The 22,010-nt window shown below is 30.2% G+C and overlaps 1 non-coding gene across 1 annotated transcript; it reads left to right on the top strand.

The window, feature by feature from the left end:
* Nucleotides 1-20,821: 20,821 nt before the first annotated feature.
* Nucleotides 20,822-20,893, top strand: Trnap-ugg (transfer RNA proline (anticodon UGG)). Its single transcript has one exon. It is a non-coding gene; the product is annotated as a tRNA-Pro (tRNA).
* Nucleotides 20,894-22,010: the final 1,117 nt, after the last annotated feature.

Genomic DNA, 22,010 nt, shown 5'->3' with positions numbered 1-22,010 from the left:
GTAATTTTATAGGTCCCAGCGACTTCGTTATAAGCGAGTTTTGCTGTAGTTGTTTTCCAATTTGACAATTTGTAATTTGTATTCGATAAATTGCTATTCCTATTGGAGGAAATAAAACAATATGATTCCTATATCATAATATATCATTCTTTTCGAAAACCTATTTCGTTTCCTATTCGATGTCATTCATATTTGAAAACATGCGATTCCTGTTTGCTAATTTTATCATTACTATTCGATAATTTTATCCTTCTTATTCGGTAACTATTTGGTTTATATGCAATAAAGTTGTTGTTCGAAAACATACTAGCATCCATATCTACTCGAAACAAGATGTGTTTATTTTAAGGATTTTAAATAAGCGATGAAAAATAGAAAAATGTACAATAACCAAGCTCAAAAGTTCGTTGAAAAAAAAAATTGGGAGCAGAGTAAACACGAACCTCTTAAAAACATCAGAGGTCGGATCAGGTGCCATGGGGATTAAACATCCCCTGTCGACTGCTCATCCGCTGTCTGTGTTTATTTTCGTGATCAGGCACACGGAAAAAAAATGCGTAGACACTTCAGTGTTTAAAAAGATTTCTAACAGACAGTATGAAAAATGCCAGTCAGAATTCGACTAAATGATACATTGTATTTACTGACAAGGTCATTGCTTCGACCATATATCTTGCGGATTGGTAACCTAGCGAGACCATTGATATCTTTGTTTTATAAACTTGTTTGTTAATAGCTTGTCTTATTTTGAATTTGTTCGTATATATAGCATGCTCTTGCGTTACTATTAACTTTGGATATATAAAACCCCATATACAGGTGATAAGAGTATATTTATACATAATTGAAAACAGTTCTAAAAATAAATTTAATGCATTAAAAAAATGGAACGTACATATATTTTAGCTACTAAATTAAGGAGGGTCGATCCTGATCTTTTCAGCAAATTTTGGTCTGGATCATTATTTCTTAAGTTCTGCATCATTTTTGAGTTCTAACATTTAATCTGGATTCTACAATGCAAATTGAACTATATTCAATGAAAATTCCATCCAAGTAGGATTAAGCCAGGACTACATTTTGTGGCGGAAGATTTTTTTTTTAAAAGAAAAATGTCAATTTTTCCCTTTTGAACTATATGTAGTACTGTTAATTCAAGATTCCTATTTTTCCATGTTGGCTGCATAAAGCTGTTTTTGTAGTAAAATGTGTTATGCTGGTACTGAAATATCTATCAAATTATATTTTATGACATCTTTCAACGAATTATGACAAATATAGTAAATATATTCTGAAATGTCAGAAAGAAAAAAAAAGTTACTTTGCTAGTAATATCTAAGAACTTCACTCATATACCCCCACTTTTAAAGTCCTTTTCTGAATTTTTAAGATAACTTTGATCTATCTTCTTAAATTCAGCAAACGTTTAAGATTTAAAAATAATTTTCTTGCTTACTGAATGTTCAACGCCAGAAAATTCACATTTTGTGAGTGCAGAAAGGTCAAATAACTAATTATGCGAAGCAATTTGAAACCTTTTCTCAGTCACGATTTTAAAGTGCCCTTTTTTAAACAGAATTATAGTTTATTTTGTTCCATGATTTATTTGGATAAAAATATTGGAGGAAAAGTGTCGTAGATGTAATTTTTGATTAAGACACAAATTTCAGTGCAGAAAGAAAAAGGTCATATTCATTGAACTGTAGCGCCAAAAGAAGCATATTAAACCCCATTTTGATGATTTTAATTAAGCTATGTGTGTAGAAACTAAAAATATACTTGACAAAAAAGTTTAAGACTTCAAGAAACCAACCTTGTTAAAGGTACGAGGTTTCTTCGCAATGAAGATGGTAAAGTTAACGAATAGTTATCAATCATATTCTGTAAACAATAAGGATCAAGAACACGTCAAAGACAGATTACTGGAAACATCAAAAGTCTGATCAAGTACATGGGTCTAGAAGTAAGAGTGCTCTGTCAAAGAATTAAACCTGCAGTAAGTTATATGTATTGACCGGAATACGTAGTGAGATAAATGTACAAACAATAGCATTTAAATTGTCTGAAACCGTATGTAGAAATGCAATCAACCATTTCCAGATAAGGTTTTTTTTACCGTCTCTAGAGTTTGAAGGGGACTTTGAAGTACCGTAACCTAAATGTTGTTTTTTTTTCAACAGACTTCATAGATCAATTCAGAACATTGTCGAATAACGGAGTTAAATCAAAATCAACTGGTAGACAGTGATGATATATATATATATATATATATATATATATATATATATATATAGAAAGCACAGAGAAATTCACTTTTACAAGGATACTCACTTCCGCCCCAGCCCGGGGTTGAACTCTCGACCTACGGAATCTATCTCCTAGCAGTGCAGGAACAGCGCGTTAGACCGCTCGGCTATCTAGACAAGTTAAAAACTTGCTTTCGATGCCGATGGAATTCTCACAACGCTGTCCTACACTACACGGTCATTGAGAATGGAAGTGAGATACAGTTATTTGGACATTAGTTTTTTAGAGGATTGTTACCAATACATGTTGTGATGATATTAATTTTATTTATAAAGCACAAATTACAACAACTCTTGAACTAATATAACTGCCCTAAGTGAAGGAATATTAATATAGAAAGCACAGAGAAATTCACTTTTACAAGGATACTCACTTCCGCCCCAGCCCGGGGTTGAACTCTCGACCTACGGAATCTATCTCCTAGCAGTGCAGGAACAGCGCGTTAGACCGCTCGGCTATCTAGACAAGTTAAAAACTTGCTTTCGATGCCGATGGAATTCTCACAACGCTGTCCTACACTACACGGTCATTGAGAATGGAAGTGAGATACAGTTATTTGGACATTAGTTTTTTAGAGGATTGTTACCAATACATGTTGTGATGATATTAATTTTATTTATAAAGCACAAATTACAACAACTCTTGAACTAATATAACTGCCCTAAGTGAAGGAATATTAATATAGAAAGCACAGAGAAATTCACTTTTACAAGGATACTCACTTCCGCCCCAGCCCGGGGTTGAACTCTCGACCTACGGAATCTATCTCCTAGCAGTGCAGGAACAGCGCGTTAGACCGCTCGGCTATCTAGACAAGTTAAAAACTTGCTTTCGATGCCGATGGAATTCTCACAACGCTGTCCTACACTACACGGTCATTGAGAATGGAAGTGAGATACAGTTATTTGGACATTAGTTTTTTAGAGGATTGTTACCAATACATGTTGTGATGATATTAATTTTATTTATAAAGCACAAATTACAACAACTCTTGAACTAATATAACTGCCTATATATATATATATATATATATATATATATATACTGTATACAGGGTTATTTTCGCCCCGTGTTATTTTCGCCCTCTTACACTCGCAAACAATTTAGCCCCGTTTTAAATTCGCCCAATCATAGTTTTGTTTAAGAAATTATATTTTATTCTTTGAATTCGCCCCGTTTAAAATTCGCCTAAATGAGGATAGGGCGAAAGGGGCGAATATAAAATGGAGGCGAAATTTTCCCTGTATACAGTATATATATATATATATATATATATATATATATATATATATATATATATATATATATATATCTATATCTATATCTATATCTATATATATATATATATATATATATATATATATATATATATATATATCTATATCTATATATATATATATGTGGAAAATGAATTAAAAGATTTCATGAAATTTTCAAAAAATACAGTAAAACTCGTTTAGTACGAACACGGATGTAGCGAATTCATGGATATAGCGAAGTTTTTCTGGGTCCCCGGCAAAACTCTTTACAAATCTTTGTAAAATTTTACGGTTATAACGAACTCTGATTAAACGAATTTACGGATATAGCAAACTGATTTTAAGTCCAGTTGCGGTAAAAAATAATGAAATATCCATCTTTTATAACGAACTTTCAAAGATGTCAAAATTTGATCAATTGAACTGACTTTATTTTCCTTGTAGATAAAATTCAATTCATAACAAAACCTTAGTTACCGAAGGTGTAATGTAATACTTGCTTCCCTAACATATTTGGTAGTAATACTTGAAGGAAAACATTCATATTGCAAATTCGCTATATATGGTTATACAAATTCGTTGTACGGATGTAACGAATTACGGATATAGCGAATTTTATAATATACCTAATGCGTATCACTCAGTCTTACTTTGGATTTTATGCAATCACGTGACGTCGTGATCCTACTTTCCGGATCACCACACTGTGGTTTTCTGAATCCATATCACCACTCTCCGAAACTGATGACGTAATACGCAGAAACATGACGTTATTTTTCTTGCGTGTTAAAAATGTCCCTTGTTATTATGCATTGTTTTATGGATAAATATTATACAATTCATCTCTAAAGTTTTCTTTTGCAATATTTAGCTAGTTATAAAGGGGTATATAATAAATTTATCATTATAACAGTAACTTGATCCGAAGAGCCGTATCACGTCTCATTGACAGGCGCGGATCATCAGATCAAACTCGACGCTTCGCGTCTCGTTAGATCTGATGATCCGAGCCTGTCAACTCGACGTGATACGACCCTTCGGATTAAGTTACTGTTATAATAATATATACAAATTCAGAGGTCCCCAGGACTTCCTATAACCGAGTTTTACTGTATCAGTGAAAATTATAAGAAACATGTAATGATCACTTACAAGTGAATTTTCCTTCATTCTATTTTAATTGACAGAAATTATCAAAGATTGTTGATCGTATTTTCTAAAATTGGTTCCGAGGATCAATGCATTGCATTAACTGCATTATTGAGCAATAAAAGTGCAAATCCAAACAAGAAGATGTGCACAATATTCTTATTAAAACATTCATGTGTAAATAGTTCGACCAATCATTCAGAGTTACTGGGAAACGAGTGCAAGGATTTTAAAAACTTTGGTCCTATTTAAACAAAAAAATTAGATAATACGTGGAATCCACAATTGATTGTATTTATGACATGTTGAACATTTGCAAATGAACATATGACAGTTAGGCTTAAATAATTTCTTTGGATTTCCTGTTCGTAAAAAAAATTAACTACGTTAGGAAATATAAATGAAGATTGTCTTGAAGTGGATGTAATCTTTTACTATTCAACTTCCATTGGTAAAAGGTAAGGGTTTCTATAAAATATTTTATCATTAAAAATTTTGCAGAACATATTTAAAGTACAGAAATATTCATCCTTTTGACGACGGTGATATAATAAACCAGGTTCTTATAGCCAATGGTATTTTCCTGGAAGAAAGCTGAAAAGTAATAAAACGTGTATAAAATTACAGGTTCATATAATTTAGGTACCATAGAACGACCATAGATTTTACAAAAAATCCTTATATTCAAAAGGTCATGAATTTTAGAAATTATATTTGAAAAATCAAGCGATTTTTTCTCGCTCTACAAGGACGTCATGCTTGTTAGAAAAAAAATCAGACATAAACAGGGGTTTTCTTTTAAACAAGATGTGTTTGTAAAAAAAAAACTATGCGCTCGGCGGCAACAAAGTTCGAAAAAGCTATTTTTAGCATATAGGTCACATTTAAGATCACAAGGTCATTGGTGTGTTTGTAAGAGCTTAATTAGTGGAGTATGCATACCAAATATGAAGTCTGTATCTCCTATAGTTCAAAAGTTATGGCGAAAGAAATGCTATTTTAGCATATACCAGGTAGGCCACAGTCAAGGTCACAAGATAATTGACTTTGGTTCATTTGAAAGAACTTAATTAATTGAGTATGCATACCAAATATGAAGTCATGGTTTAAAAGTTATGGCGAAGGTTAAAGTAGACAGTTACAGACAATTTATGGCCATAATCATAAGTGAAATAACATTTCTCCAATCAATACTTGAGGATTGGAGGACTAGATGTTTTGAGACAAAACTATTGCTAAGTGTATTTTAATTAGTTATTTTGGACATTGTATATATCTCACTTGTTGGTGAAACATATTTTGTTCAACTTCATAACTTAACTTAAATTGCACTCACTCTAAAGCAACAATAAAAAGGAACACTTACAAAATCTGACAATTTTTAAAAGTATCTATACAAATAATAATTTACTTTAGGTTGAACCTTCATAGGGTTTCCTTCTAACAAGACTGGACAGTAGAAAGTATATAGTATATTTCTTTGATTTAAAGATTTAGAAAGTTGTTAAGTAATGTGTATGAAACACATAAAAATTATCTTATGCAACTGTTGAAACTTCTCGCCAAGCACAGCATCAGCATACTACGAATATATAGTGAAATCCTTTAGATGTTTTGCAAAAAGCTCCCATTGTTTACGTGACCTTACATTCAAAGAAATTCCTTTATAATTTCAGAGAACTGGAACATCTAACATATAGCCAGACCCTGTTCTGAGAATGAATTAAACGCTGAAAAATTACAAAGAATTTTTTATTCGTTCAAATTTCTTAGTTGTGTTCTGTTCGACTCTGATTGTCTAATTGAGAAAATGGGAACCAGCAACCTTGAACAAGAAGAAAATATGAAAAAAATCATGAAAGATTTAAACGAATATATAAAAAATGGAGATGAACAAAAAATAATCCAGCAACTTACGGAAATCGAGAATCTTGACGACGAAGCGATGAAGGCACTTGCAGGAAAAAAGAGTGAAGATGGACATTCTTTATTTCATCTAATTGTCCAATGCAAAAGTAAGAAAACCACTAATATTATTACAAAAATATCGAATCTTCGCGGCACACCTTTTATTTTTCAAACGGAGGACAATCCATTCCAAGAAGGAAGAAATTCTAAAAAAGAACCGACTATATTGCATATTGCAATTGCTAAGGGAAATATTTATGCTGTAAAAGGAATAATGAAATCAGAAATATTCAAAGCCCAGCCAAGAAGTTTGCTGACAAACTGTGCACAAGTACAAGAACACAAAAATACCCTTATGATAGGCCAACTCCCACTCTCTGTTGCCGCCCTAGTAGCCAAGGAAGATGACAAGGTTTCACATGAAATTCTCTCAAATTTGCTTTCTGTATCTGATGCAGAAATAATAATGCATAAAAATAAAAATGACGATAATGTATTTCATTCCTTGATAAAATATGGAGCCTTGTACCCAGAAAACATCGAACATATTAAAAGCGCCTTCCTGCGAGTCAATCAGGCTTACGAAAAAAGTTTAATGACCTCGGACATTAAAGATAGGATGGAGAAGAGGAGGGAAGATTGGTTTAAAACAAACGCAGATCAATTAACACCTCTTCAGTTGTCTGCAAAATTAGGAGTTAGTGAACTGTACGAAATAATCATAAATCTTCAAAATGTTTACTGTTTTTCGAATTTTAATAAAAATGACCATTTTGACGATAAAGTATACGATGTAACAGAAATCGATCATTTGATAACTTATTTTGAAAACAGTGCAGCATTGAATGCAGAAAGTCGGGACATTCCCAAGGTTTTAGATATGATTTTTGATTTGGGTTATAACAGAAGAGAAGCTTTTAAGATTTTAAATCAACAACCAATTAAGTATATCATAGAACATAAATGGAAAGTTTATCAGTATCCGTTTTTGATATGGATGATGTGCCACATTTTGTACATGGTATTCTTGACAGCAATCAGCATTCTGAAATTCGAAAGCCTTTCATGTGAACAAGATCCAAACCCATGCACACGTAGTGAATTATTATTTTACTTTACAAGCTGTGCCAATGGAGTAGTGGGTTTCATTAATCTTCTTGCTTGTTTATGTGCCATTTCAAGCAAAATCAACAGGTGTCGTCAAAGTGGAAGAAAGGGACTATTTACACACAACCTAGTTTTTACATTTTGTTTATTTGTGTTGTCAATAGGGCTAATAGGAGATGCATTTGTTACATTTTTGAAAATATCTTGGAACTTTCATATTACATTTGCGCTAATTTGTGGATGGAATTTTACAATATACTTTTTGACTCCATTTAAGTACTTTGGGAGTTTCACATATATGATAAGAAAGGCCTTAATCGACGATCTTCTTCCTTTTGCTGTAATAATAACAATTGAACTGATAGGGTTTACAGGAGTAATGCATATTTTTTTTATCGGATCTGATAGCAAACCAGAGGAATTTCAAACTTATTTTGAATCTATTCTAACCATGTTTAAACTGGGTATAGGGTTGGAGGACGTTGGCGTTTTAAATGAAGCTTTGATACCGTGGTTGGCTTACATAGTGTATGTTCTATACACTGTTATATCGTATCTCCTTTTGATTAATGCCCTCATAGCAATAATGTCACAAACATTTTCCTTTGTCTTGAACGTAAAAGGATCACAGAAAATTTACCAGAAGATGTCCGCCATTTCTTTGTTTGAGGACATTTTCTGTATTCCTCGAATTCGCTGTATAAATTCATTGTGTCAGAAGACAGTACAAAAGGAGGAAAATAATAGACATCAAGAAAATTCCTGGAATAGTGACATTTGTTCTTGTTGTTCTCAAGTGCGGCATAAATTTTCTTTTATCAAAAATGCAAAATACTGGCAAGAAGAAAATAAAAAAAAATAGCACGACAAATAAAATTAAGCGGTATTTTTGTGTCATTAAATATTTGGAAGATACCTCTTGTAGTGACGAAGAATGGGAACAAATAAAGAAAGAAGCACTTCCTAATATTACGACAATAATTCGAATACTTAATGGTGAATATTTCTACCGACGGCCTTATGACACAGTGTCTTCTGGAACGGTTGCAACACAGACAGATGAGTCACTGATGAAAGACGTGACATTTATTCAGGTGATTCGGGATCCTTCCACAAAAGAAAAGGTCAAAGAGAAATGACCTTCCAAAAAATCTTTAAACAAATGTGATTAACTGTTACACTCCTCTGCATAATGTTATAATACGTTCTTAGAATATATTAAAACTTAAGTATTTCTTGTTTACTTTTTTCAGGTTTACAGCTCCGCGCACTTTACAAACAGGAATTTTCACAAAAATTAACGTCACATTGTTATTATGCAAAAATGTGACGAGGCAACAAAATATATTTCAAGGGCGATTTTTAACTTACTTTTAAGGCTATTTAACTAACTTAAAACGTAATTCAGATAATTATAGGTAGGATTTTCATATACTCTTTTGATTGTGACAGTTCCCAAAATGTTTTTCGTGATTTCTCGTCAATTGTAGCCGTCTAACGTACCTGTTCTCTTTTTCAAGCAGTTCTTTGCTTTGCATTGACTCGAAAACAGCTAGTGCAAACCACTACTTTTGTATTTCTGTACAGTGACATGACTAAAAAGCGCAAGATAATAATAGTATTTCTCATTTATTCGACTGCTTTTCATGTTAAAAAGCTGGCATTTTTAGGGTTACTTTATGAATCTCGCATCATGAAAGATACATAAGACAGCGAAATTTCAAAGTTTCAGATCGAAAATGTAAAAGAACTGTCTTTTCAAAGGTAACATTTTACTATTTGAGAAAATGAACAATGCTTTTTTGTGTTTGCTCTTTTGCAGCATTGTCATTTTTCGGGGTTACATTTCGACAAAACCATGATGAGTATGAAAAGTGTGCAAAGTACTTCAAAAAATACTTATTTTTAAGATGTTAATTTGAAAATTTACTCAAAACAGTATCAAAGAAAGCTGGATTACTAGTCATTTAATTTTTTAATACCTGTTTTGAAAACATACAGATGTTATACCATATTTAATTGAAGTTTCAATCAAAACATCGACTTTAAAACTTTAAGATATTAAATTTAAAGAATATGTACCTTTAACACGAGATATTAAATACACATAGGGCCGTATCTCGCATTAAAGGTCGATAATGCTCATTTTAGTGCAAAAAGAATGTGACCTTAATTTTTTTGAAAAACCATTTGAGCTTAGAAAGAGCTTAGAGCTGTAGTATAATTATGTATCTTGATTTTATTCATTTAAAAATTCTGTTATAATGCTAATTTATGGAAGTCCATATAGGGCCTATAATTTTTTTTGAAATATGCTATATATTATATTAACTGGTTGTCGAAATTGTTTAAACGAATTTCATTCGTGAATACAATTTTTATAATCCCTTATAACAAATTCAAATTTTAGAACAGTTTTTAAAATTAATTTTAAAGATTGCAGTAAATCTATCTCTTTGAACAGCTACCGAAATAAGGTGGGTAATCATAGTTTTGTACTCGATTGTTCTCAAGTATCTAATATCAAAATTACTTTATGATATAAATTCTTGTGGACCAGGTGTGTCGGGTGGGCAGTGGATGATCACTCCTTTATGGCGACTTTTTCAGATGTAAATGTTTTTGTGCTTTTATTACTCTTTGATTGGATTAGTTCTCCTAGAATATGCAATCTGTTATCACAGATTATATATAAATCTCTAATGATATAACAGATGTTATGCATCCGTTAAAACTAATTAAACGATTTGAAATGATGAATTATGAAATTCATTAAAACGAATTTCTTCCCTTAAAGCAAAATTTTGAATTCTCAGAGAAAATCAGCAAACTTTTTATAACATATTAAATTCGTTATACATGTACCAAATCAAAAAATAAATTGTTTAGATTTAAATTCTTTTAAACAAATTTGATAAAGCATGATTTGAAATTGTTGAGTTTTTAAAAACAACTCTGACAATTAGAGCGTAACTGAGTTCTCGTACTAATAGTAATACATGTATGTGACCATTCAGGTTGATTATGCACCGTTTGCAATAAATATGCTTACTCGTCTAATATTGCCAAACAGACATTATTACCTAAGATAATATCTGATTAACTGTGTTTTGCTCATTCATACATTCATAATATGTCATATCTATAATCTTTCTATTTTCCACGTAATAAAGACTTCTGAGTTATCAAAATACATCATGGTGCCATTGGTTCTGATTATTTTCCGTTATTAGCAGTCCTGTATCATATTCGTATAAAGCGGGATTTATTTAAAAACAAAACTTCAGGAACAGAAAAAAATTCTTCATACGACCTTCAATTCGACATTGAATATATCGACGACGTTTTATGAATTAACAGTATTCAGTTTCATTCATAAATGATTTAATAAATCCCATTTGTTTTAACAATACTTCAATCTCAAACGTGAATTGGATTGAGCAGCAAACTCAGTCTATTTTAGTTGCTCTTCAATTGAACTGGACCTGAAAGACACCAACATTTGTTTTACATTATGACGTTTTACTACTAAAGGATATTGATGGCAAATTATACACTTAACTTTATGGTAAAATTTACTTTTCTATGATCGCAAAACTTCCCCTATTTCAATTTCTTCCAGACAAATTAATACACAAGAACATATTTATGTACATATTTCAAACTAAGTACTGTAGTAGACCAATTATTTATGCTTTAAACAACCATATCAAATGGTGTGATAATATGGATGATTCTTTGTTCTTGAATATAAGAATTATTTACTGTTAAGATTGATCAAGTCTCCAAAATGTGATCTAATTGAACTATTGTTATTAGTTCTCTCTGAACTCATTAGCCATGATTATTTGTCTTTCGTAACATTTTCTTAACTTAATTTATTTTTCCTTTACATTTTCCTTCCAATGCCTAAATATTATTGTGTCACATATCATGAAACTAATTAAAATTATGTGAAAATTTCAATCTTTTACAGAATGTTTATTACCTGTGAACCGAAACTCCTTATTTCTAGAAAACAGCAGTTTAATGATGCAAAATTAAATGACACTATTATTTTATTACTTCCGGTTTGCTTATCGTAGTGAGCTGACTGAGCACGAAGGAATTAGGCTCCGCATAAATTGACCTTTTGTGGCAATTGTAAGTAGTGAACTTTTGTCTTCTAAGTTCTAGTGGGAGGCATAGTGTATATATGTTTATATTTTGTAAGTTTATTACATTGAACATTGTAAATAATTGAACAGTTAAATGGTTTTTGAGATGCCTGCAACCTATCAAACATGGAAGCAGATGAGGTACACGAAAGGGAAGTGGACGTCTACGTTACGGAAAAGGATACGGAGATGACGGAAAAGAACGAAACAGGATCGATTCAAGACAAAAACAGAACCTTTACCAGAAGTAAACAGAACCATTGAATCAGAGAACTCATCGGCAAAAGTAGAGGAAAATTAATACAGAAAGTGTTGAGCAAGAGGAAATGTGTACCGCGCAGGGCCTCAACATGTGCGCCCAACAACAATCAAAAGTTAGGTAGTGAATTATCGGAGGAGCAGCTTTCAGAGACAGACTCGGACACCGGAAATGAAGTCGTAATCACGGAAAAAAAGAAAAGAAAGAAGAAAGTAAAAAAAAGGGTTAAGCCAAAGAAAAATAAATAGAAATGATGACAATAAACGCTTTTCTCTCCCTCTTAATAATGGTCATTTTAACATCTTGGAACTGTAATAGATTGTGTGATGTGAATAAGATGAAAGTGGTATTTGTTATATTTAAAGAAAGAAAATATGACATTATTGGTTTAAAGAAACGCATTGGAAAGATGATTTTATCGAAAAATATAAACATTTGTGGAATGGTATTTTACTATATAGCAATTTTGACACAACATCAAAGGGTGTAGCATTTTTAATTAGAAATGAAGTAAAAGATAAAGTCCAATTTATGAAAGGTTTTGATGGTAGTTATTTACACATAGCTTATAATGAAAATAATGAAAACATAGATGTTATTAATATTTATGCACCAAATTGTACAAAAGAAAGAGCGGTATTTTTTCAAGCTTTTTCACAAGATATTCCCCAGTCTAATAATTTATTGATATTGGGAGATTTCAATAATTCCATTTCAGAGTTAGATAGGTCAGGAAAGACATCTCATGTTTATGATCAGTCCTATAAATTCTTTTATAATTTGATGGGTGAGCACAATGTAGTTGATTTATGGAGAAAAAGAAATTGCAAGGTAAAAACATTTTCTAGAAAGTTACTTGTAGAAAGTAGTTTAGTTTCAGAGTAGAATAGACTATATTTTAGTCTCACAAAGTCTTTCTGGTTTTGCTAAAACTATATATTATGTTGAGACTACATTAAGTGATCACTCAATGGTTGTGCTATATTTTAATAATGTAACAAGTGAACGTGGACCTAGTTTATGGATACACAATAATTCATTGTTGAATGATGATACATATATACCGATCAAGAGTAATTGAAATAATTGAAAGAGAAAAATCTTGTCATTTATTTGAGATTTCAACACTTGTATGTTGGGATAATTTGAAATACAAGATTAAAACATTTTCACAAAGTTTTAGCAAAAGTAGAGCAAAAGAACGAAATAAAGAATATTACAGATTACAAAATAGTATTCAAAGGTTGTCACAAAATATTGCAGAAGGTATTAATATTAACAAAGAGAAATATAAACTTTAAAACAAGACCTGTCAGATTTTGAACTAAAGAAATGCCAAGGAGCAATATAAAGATCAAAAGCATAATGGGCGAATGAATCTGACAAATGTACAAAATATTTTTTGAACTTAGAGAAATCTAGACAAGAATCAAATTCATTTAAAGAATTATTAGACAATGAAGGTGTTACAAAATCAGACATAGAATCTATTTTAGATATACGTAGAATACAATTTTTATTAACAATTATATTCATCAGTTAAAACAGATGAGGAAAGCAGGAAGCATTTTTCATCATTTATGAGTAAAAAAAATGGATGAAAATGATATTGAAATGTGTGATAATGTAATTGAAAAAAGTGAAATTGATAATGCAGTAAAAGAAATGGCAAACAATAAAAGCCCAGGGTCTGATGGATTGACAGTAGAATTTTATAAAGCTTTTTTGCCACAATTGAGTGGAATTTTATTTAAGGTATTGAAAGAAGTTGAAGAAAGTGGTAATCTTTCACATTCATTGAAAATGGGTGTTTTAACATTGTTATACAAGAAAAAGGGTGATAAAAAACTTTTTAAAAATTGGAGACCAATAAGTCTTCTAAATGTCGATTACAAGATAATAGCAAGGGTTATGTCTAATAGATTAAAACATGTTTTACCAAACATTATATTTGAAAATCAAACTTGCTGCACTACGGGAAGAGATATTGCTGACACTTTGATTAGTATTAGAGAAGTTATTGATTTAGTTGATATGGATAATATTGAAGGTTATGTAGTTAAAATTGATCAGGAAAAGGCCTTTGATAGAGTTAGTCGGAGTATTTGTTTGAAGTTTTAGAATTATTTGGATTTGGACCATATTTTAGAAAACAGATACGTATTTTTTATACTGACATATATAGTAGTGTAAAATGTAACGGATTTTTGACTAGATATTTTCCAGTCAAGAATTCAGTGAGACAAGGTTGCCCAATATCTGCTTTGTTATATTTTTTTTTCAGCAGCACAATTAAGCTATATTATTAAACAAAACGAATTAATAAAGGGTATTCCAATTCCAATGTCAGATAAGACAGGACTTATGTTTCAGCATGCAGATGATACAACATTGACTCTCTCTGACAAGACATCTGTTTTTGAAGTTTTAAAAAAATTTGTTTGTATGATGGAAACCCATCTGAGGCCAAAATTAATATTTAAAAATCTGAAATAATGTGTATAGGAACTGGAGATATTTTAGAACATGAAAAAATATCACTTAGTATTTCTCAAACAAATGTCATGAAAATACTTGGTATTCATTTTGGTAAAAATAGAATAGAATGTGAACATTTGAATTGGGATGAAAAAGTGCAAAAAATCAATTAGATTATCAATTTATGGAGACAAAGACGTTTATCAATTTAAGAAAGAGCTATTGTAATCAATTGGGCAAGAGAAATTATTCAAAAAGAGTGTTCTAATTTTGTCTGGAATTTTGGTGCTCACTTTGTTTCGTATAAAACAATAATTGGTGAGAAAAACATTGTGGTGGATTGAAAATAAGTGATATTCATTTTAAAATGTTATCATTTAGACTAAAAGTTTTAGCCAAATATTTTTGGCAAAAGAATTTTTATGGAAAGATATATTCAACTATTTTATGACAAAGACTGGTAATTTAGGTATGGAAACATTTTTACTGCAGTTTAACAAAAAAGATTTTAAAAGCTTACCTAGTTTTTATGTAGAATTATTTACTGCGTGGTATGTTGTAAAAGAGTACGTTTATAATCCCGAAAGAGGGAATGATATTTTTAATTACTGTTTATTTTGTAATCCGAAAATAATGAATGGTAACACAATGTTATATTGGAATATTTTATTATTTTCATATCATTATTTTATTATTTTATTTTATTAATGCTGGTATAACTCATGTGAAAGATATAGCATACGACGTTATTCCTGGTTTTTTACCGTTGTCTAGCATTGTTGAAATTATACATGAAGAAAATTCAGAAATAAGTGTATCATTAATTAAGAATAATTATACAAATTAACTTTCTTTTTACCGGAAGATTGGAAGGAATGTGTTTTGATAAATGAGTACAGGAGAGATATTTTTAATCCTGAGTTCCATATTTCATTTAAGCAAGAAAAAATGTTGTTCAATTCATGCACTACCAACATATTTTATAAAATATTGGTTGAAAAACTCTTTCAAATGCCTGTATCAGATACATACTGGAAAAACAAACTTGGATTGTTGAATGATAATTGTTTAACAAAAAGATGGGTCTCATTGTAGGAATCGCATAAACCTCCTGATTTAGTTGAATTAGATTTCAAAATATATCACAATGCTATTTTTACGTATGAAATATTAACAAAATTGGAAAATCAGAAACAAATTTATGTCCAATTTGTAGATCTGAAAATAAAGAAATTTTACATTTGTTTTTAACATGTGACGAATTAGTAGAATTTAAAAACAATTTTGTGATTTATCATTTATAGTCACTTTTAAAAGTATATTTATGGGAACATTTCAACGTGAGGTAAAAAACGTTAATGCATGTATATTTTTTGTAATTTTTTTATATCAATTTGTAGATTTTGTATTTATAGAAGATGACAAATATTTTAACAAACTTCTAATAAATTGGACTTGATAAGGCTTTGTAAGTACATGATAAAGCATTATATCTCATATCAACAATATCAATTATGTACTGTTGAAAAGAAAATTTAAAGGAAATGTTTTCAAAGAAAATTTTGCACAGAAATCCTTTAGTTAAACTGAATAATGATGTTTTATTATTTATATTTTGATTATGATCATAAAATTTTTATCTTGATTTTATAGAATTGTAAGAGATGTTTGTAAGTTTATTAATTTTGATGTTCACCAATAAAAGAGAAAAAAAAATTCTCGCTTTGGGTGCGAGAGGTCCAAGGTTCAAATCCCGGAAGAGACCTCGATTTTTACCATTTTTATCACAATTACCGTTTACTGTCGAATTTGATAGAAATATATAATTATATAAAAAAAACAGCATCTACATCAATGATTTTTCTTTAGTTTTTGAAAATTGTATCGAAATCCAGTTTACATTTTGACTTTTCTACGAATAGTAAATATGTTGAATATACGTAGTGTATACGTAGTATATTTACCATAATTTATCGGGTAAAATTTCAATATGATGGAGAAAACCTGTGAAGTCTAAGAAACTGTATTGTGAAAAAATAGACATTTCTATCTTTTCTCCATGAAAGTAAAGAAAAACAGGGCATAGAGTCTCCTGTAATCCAGCCTTAGATATCAATGCTGATTAGCATGATACGACTATGTAATTAGAAGTGAAACTAGATACGATCTCGTTGCGAGCAACGAGAGGTCTTCCATCCGATTCAGGAAAAAAAAGCTATTGGGAATACTGCTTTAAATATACTTGTGTATACTTTTGCAACAGTACACCTGTCTAAGAATCATAAAAGGCGGGCCACTATTCATAATTTCGTGTCAAACGCCACGCGTAAATATTCGCACCTTTCTTTATACTGATCTATTAAAGAGGTGCAATAGCTTTTATGAAAGTAATTAAATAAAACATTCTTATCACCTTTATTTTATTTCGGCGTTAGGAAAGTATATTTAACACATTGTACACATTACATATCGTATCTAGCCTAGTAACACTAAAGCAGTAAAACGGAAATTAAGTTTTTTAAGATTGACACTGAATTGCAACGTACTACAACGTGAGAGTCCAAGTAGTTTTTTGCATTTCATGTATCCTTATGTCAGAATGGTTTAATCAAACGCTCAGCTGCCTCCATAAGCCCCTACTCGCGAAATGTCGGAGTTGACAGAGACAACCGCCATCTTGGGCCCGCTTCAGATTTTCAAATATTAATATCTAGAGTTCAGATTAACCAATATTAAAACAACTTATATAGTAAGCATTAATAGAAGTGTCTCTATTAATATTCCAAAAATAAATGAAAAATATTGAAAAACAAAAAAAGTTGAAAATTTGGACTTTTTGAATTGGCTTCCGGTAGCGACAGGAAGTACTGACGACGAACGAAAAGTTGCGTCCTGGAAAGCATTGATCATTATCTATAAATTATGAAAGTTTCACATTGATATCTTTTACCGTTTTTGAGTTTAATCGTGGACAAAATGTCGTTTTAAAATCAGGAAAATGGTCCAAAACTTGGCACCAGAGAGGAATTTCCAAAAACTGTCTTGGAACTTTCAAGAGTATCTTACAACAAATCTTTCCTGAAAATTTCATGTAATTCTATCCAGTAGTTGTCGAGAAATCGTGTCAGAAAAATAATAATAATAATAATAATAATAAGAAACAGTACAATAACTATAAGGTCTTCCGTTAAGACGGAAGACCTTAACTATCTGTGAAGTTTTCAAATGATAATGCAAGTTTTTTTTACACTATTCAAGAAGTTATTATTGAAAAATACAAATATGTTTCCAAATACCTGCACACCCATAATTTTTATTCTAAAATATATTTTTGATTAATTTACAATTAGAAAAATCATACCTGGTGCTTAAGTTTGTATTTCCTGAAAATATATTTGAGATTTGAGATTTTTCACAATATAATATCATTAACTATAATAAAGAATTATTTTTTCAAGAAATGCCATGGTGAAATGAATTTTTTTTTTTTGGATGATATTGAAATGTGTGATAATGTAATTGAAAAAAAATGAAATTGATAATGCAGTAAAAGAAATGGCAAACAATAAAAGCCCAGGGTCTGATGGATTGACAGTAGAATTTTATAAAGCTTTTTTGACACAATTGAGTGGAATTTTATTTAAGGTATTGAAAGAAGTTGAAGAAAGTGGTAATCTTTCACATTCATTGAAAATGGGTATTTTAACATTGTTATACAAGAAAAAGGGTGATAAAAAACTTTTTAAAAATTGGAGACCAATAAGTCTTCTAAATGTCGATTACAAGATAATAGCAAGGGTTATGTCTAATAGATTAAAACATGTTTTACCAAACATTATATTTGAAAATCAAACTTGCTGCACTACGGGAAGAGATATTGCTGACACTTTGATTAGTATTAGAGATGTTATTGATTTAGTTGATATGGATAATATTGAAGGTTATGTAGTTAAAATTGATCAGGAAAAGGCCTTTGATAGGGTTAGTCATGGGTATTTATTTGAAGTTTTAGAATTATTTGGATTTGGACCATATTTTAGAAAATGGATATGCATTTTTTATACTGACATATATAGTACTGTAAAATGTAACGGATTTTTAACTAGATATTTTCCAGTCAAGAATTCAGTGAGACAAGGATGCCCAATATCTGCTTTGTTATATGTTTATCAGCAGAACCATTAAGCTATATTATTAAACAAAACGATTAATAGAGGTTATTCCAATTCCAATGTCTGATAAGACAGGTCTTATGTTTCAGCATGCAGATGATACAACATTGACTCTCTCTGACAAAACATCTGTTTTTGAAGTTTTAAAAATTTTTGATTTGTATGATGGAAAAGCATCTGGGGCCAAAATTTATATTAAAAAATCTGAAATAATGTGTATAGGAACTGGAGATATTTTAGAACATGAAAAAATATCACTTAGTATTTCTCAAACAAATGTCATGAAAATTCTTGGTATTTATTTTTGTAAAAATAGAATAGAATGTGAACATTTGAATTGGGATGAAAAAGAGCAAAAAATCAATTAGATTATCAATTTATGGAGACAAAGACGTTTATCAATTTAAGAAAGAGCTATTGTAATCAATTGGGCAAGAGAAATTATTCAAAAAGAGTGTTCTAATTTTGTCTGGAATTTTGTTTCGTATAAAACAATAATTGGTGAGAAAAACATTGTGGTGGATTGAAAATAAGTGATATTCATTTTAAAATGTTATCATTTAGACTAAAAGTTTTAGCCAAATATTTTTGGCAAAAGAATTTTTATGGAAAGATATATTCAACTATTTTTTGACAAAGACTGGTAATTTAGGTATGGAAACATTTTTACTACAGTTTAACAAAAAAGATTTTAAAAGCTTACCTAGTTTTTATGTAGAATTATTTACTGCGTGGTATGTTGTAAAAGAGTACGTTTACAATGTTATATTAGAATATTTTATTATTTTCATATCATTATTTTATTTTATTAATGCTGGTATAACTCATGTGAAGGATATAGCATACGAAGTTATTCCTGGTTTTTCTATCTTTTCTCCATGAAAGTAAAGAAAAACAGGGCATCAAGTCTCCTGTAATCCAGCCTTAGATATCAATGCTGATTAGCATGATACGACTATGTAATTAGAAGTGAAACTATCTGTGAAGTTTTCAAATGATAATGCAAGTTTTTTTTTTTTACACTATTCAAGAAGTTATTATTGAAAAATACAAATATGTTTCCAAATACCTGCACACCCATAATTTTTATTCTAAAATATATTTTTGATTAATTTACAATTAGAAAAATCATACCTGGTGCTTAAGTTTGTATTTCCTAAAAATATATTTGAGATTTGAGATTTTTCACAATATAATATCATTAACTATAATAAAGAATTATTTTTTCAAGAAATGCCATGGTGAAATGAATTTTTTTTTTGGATGAATTCAAAACTGATTTTTAACTTAAAGCAATATGAACTGCATGCTTGACATGGGAAAATTTTGTTGCAAATTTGGTAATAACCATTTCAATGAAAGAAAAAGAGAACATTTATAAGCTTCTGTTGTTCATATTTGCGATGGAAAAACTTTTTATAAGCCTTGATTGAAGCTAAATTACATTATTGTCATTCTGAACAATATTGATTTCTTATATAATACTATATATTTGTTTGTACAAAATAATTTCTTCTGAAACATTTTTAAACTTTATTTTGGTCATATGGATCATAAGGATTTAAATTACATACAAATTAATCATAATAACATATTTTGAACTACATATCAATTAATATTTTAAAAATATATATAATTAGTTAAGAAGAGAAAAGAATGTGCATGGATTTAGAAATTGTATTTAGAAAATCATTAAAAGAAAGAATCAAATAAATAAATATGTGACATGAACCCTGAGTAAGTATTATCTACGTTCCTCTAGTTGTTGATCAAATTCATTAAAAGATTAAAAATCTTAATAAAAAAATCCATTGTCCGTCTGTTTGTTTATTTCTTTGGAATCATATTGAACAGAATTTATTAATGGGAGTGTTAGCAGTGTTAGTTTCATATTTTTACTGTGTACGTGTATAGATAAAATGTCGATCAATTAAGAGGCCAGCTGTCATCGTCTCTCAAACAAACGCGTTGACAGATAAACTTACCTTTCCATATCAATCTTCTTATTGTGTTGTTTTCTCAAGCGGCTCGTTGGTCTAGGGGTATGATTCTCGCTTTGGGTGCGAGAGGTCCCGGGTTCAAATCCCGGACAAGCCCTCCTTTTTTAACAATCATATTTCTCAAAATTGACTTACTTTGTCTAATTCTATAAATATTTAATATACTGTATCTACAGCAATGATTTTTACTTCGAATTTGAAAAATGTTGGATATAAAGTTTACATACTGAGTTCAAACGAATAGTTTCAATATGATAATTTAAACAAAATAGCGATTATCTGATTCTATTAAACAGAACCCTTCGCTTTCTAATCAACAATCCAAATCACAAACCACGTCAATATTATTATACTGGCAAACGTAAGGAGCAAATACTGCACAGAAGACTACGACTCGATTGTAGCTCACTAAAAAGTCATTTATTTTCTCGAAATATTGTCAGTAGCCCAAACTGTAATTGTGGTGAGATTGAAACTTCTGAACATTTTCTCCTACACTGTCCTTATTTTAAAGATCTCAGAGATAGATTTATATATACACTTCCGTATTACATCAACTCCAATATATTATTATATGGTGACCAAAATCTCTCATTGGCAGAAAACGTTGCGATCTTTAAATCTGTCCAAAAATTTATTGTACCTACCAAAAAATTTGTGTAATCAGTTTTCCCATGGTAAATATTCACTACTCCATCTCCCGGGGGTATGTTCTTTCTTGTGTTCGTCCTGTCAACTGCATGTAGCAAGCGTCATTCATTTTTTTCTTCCTTATTTCCCAATTCTTTTATTGTTATATTTCTCAAATTTGTATTTATATTTGTTCTGCTCCTGTATTTATTCTTTAATTATCTTCTTTGTTAATTCAACCACTTTCTATTGTTTTTTTTTCTTCCCATACATATTGTACATCTATTAGATTTCTTCCGTATAATAAGAACGTCATTCATTTGTGTAATTTAACACGATTTCATATTCAATATGTACGTCAATCTCAAATAGTGTTGTTATGCAGCTTAAAACCGTGTTTTGTCACTATCTAATAAGGGTCTGGCATCTTTTTCATAAATAATAAGGAAACGGACCGGATTATTATAAGATTTACAAAATCAATAAAGGTTCACATATGAACATTTTAAGAATTAACGTGTACAATTTGGCACTGTAGCAAAATATCAATAAAGTTGTCAAAAATAAGATGACTTCTTGAGTTT

The sequence above is a fragment of the Saccostrea cucullata genome, unplaced genomic scaffold (assembly GCF_032062105.1).
Source record: "Saccostrea cucullata isolate Sc308-1 unplaced genomic scaffold, CSIRO_AGI_Scuc_v1 ctg287, whole genome shotgun sequence".
Classification (NCBI taxonomy): Eukaryota; Metazoa; Mollusca; class Bivalvia; order Ostreida; family Ostreidae; genus Saccostrea; species Saccostrea cuccullata.
The sequence above is the reverse complement of the archived record's forward strand: the minus strand, read 5'-3'. Positions and strand labels throughout refer to the sequence as shown.